This window comes from Cetorhinus maximus, chromosome 23 (genome assembly GCF_964194155.1).
Source record: "Cetorhinus maximus chromosome 23, sCetMax3.hap1.1, whole genome shotgun sequence".
Lineage (NCBI taxonomy): Eukaryota > Metazoa > Chordata > Chondrichthyes > Lamniformes > Cetorhinidae > Cetorhinus > Cetorhinus maximus.
In genome coordinates this window covers 39,563,890-39,565,456 of record NC_135901.1, presented here as the reverse complement: position 1 = coordinate 39,565,456, position 1,567 = coordinate 39,563,890, and the positions used below count along the sequence as shown (strand labels likewise).

The 1,567-nt window shown below is 42.5% G+C and overlaps 1 non-coding gene across 1 annotated transcript; it reads left to right on the top strand.

The window, feature by feature from the left end:
- Positions 1-365: 365 nt before the first annotated feature.
- Positions 366-439, top strand: trnai-uau (transfer RNA isoleucine (anticodon UAU)). Its single transcript has one exon. It is a non-coding gene; the product is annotated as a tRNA-Ile (tRNA).
- Positions 440-1,567: the final 1,128 nt, after the last annotated feature.

Here is a 1,567-nt window from a genome sequence, read left to right as displayed (position 1 = left end):
CGTGTAATAAAATGTCGGAATGACTGGGAAATTATGGTGGGAAACATAAAATTATAGACAGTTACAGCAAAGAAAGAGGCCATTCGGCCTGGCGCGCTGCTTTCAAAGAGCAGTTGTGATTGATTGGTCAGGAGTGATATTTGTGTCAGTGTAAACAGTCGGCAGTAAAATCTCTCACATCACCGCGGCAGACATTCATCACTGAAAGCAACTGAACACGTCAAATTCTGCCGCTTTCATGTCGCATCTTTAACTTCCTGTTCTCCCTTTCAGGCATTTCCATGTCTATCAAATATCATCCATGCAGAACGTTGTCCTGTTCCTCGTTCCACTAGGAGACTTACTGTGAGTGTGTTAGAGCAAGTGGCTCCATAACTCAATGGTTTAGAGCACTGGCCTTATAAACCAGGTGTCGTGAGTTCAATTCTCACTGGGGCCTGCGATTTATATTTATGAAATTTGGTAGCAAGGTAACCTTTGAGGAGAGCACTGTAAAAAGAAAAAAGCTGGAAATCGAAAACAAAAATAAAAATACCTGGAAAAACTCAGCAGGTCTGACAGCATCTGCATAGAGGAACACAGTTAACGTTTCGAGTCCGAATGGCTCTTCAACAGAACCTGTATCGGAAGGTCATGTCAGTGGGCAACAAGATGGCAGATGGATTATAATGTAGGCAGGTGCGACTATGTTCACTTGGTTTAAAAATGAGAACAACAGAATGCTTTTAAAATGTGAGAAATTTGTAAGTGCTGATGTTTAAAGAAACATTGTACAAGCAATGTGGAAAGTTAGCATGCAGGGTCAGCATGTTGGCCTTTATTACAAGGGGATTGGAGAGCAGGAATAAAGAAGTCTTGCCACAGGGTTTTAGTGAGACGGCATCTGGAATCCCGTGTGCTGTTTTCATCTCCACATTTATAAAAGAATAGGCTTGCATTGAAGATGGTGCAGGGAAAGTTCACTAAATTGGTCTCTGGAATGAGCTGGTAGTCCTATGATGAAAGGCTGAATAAATTGGGCTTTTATTCTCTGGAGTTTAGAAGAATGAAAGGCAATCTGATTGAAACCTGTAAAATACTGAGAGGGCTTAATCGGGTGGACACAGAGATTGTTTCCGCTGGTCAGGGAGCCTAAAACACTGGGGCACAGTCTCAGGGTAAAGGGTCGATAATTTTGGGCTGAGATGAGGAGAAATTACTTCATCCAAAGGGTTGTGAATCTTTGAATTCTCTACCCAGAGGGTTGTGGATGTTCCATCATTGAATTCATTTAAGGCCGGGATGGACAGGTTTTTTGGTCTCTCGGGGGACTAAGGGATATGGGGAACGGGCAGGATAATGGAGTTGAAGCCCAAGATCAGCCATGATTGAATTGAATGATGGAGCAGGTTCGACGGGCCCTGTGGTCTACTCCTGCTCCTATTTCTTGTGATCTTGTGTATGATAACGACAGTAATTCGTGTTATAATAAAAACAGAAAGTGCTGGAAGTTCTCAGCAGGTCTGACAGCAAATGTGAAGGGAGAAACGGAATTAAGGTTTCGAGTTTAATATGGTTGTTTTTCAAA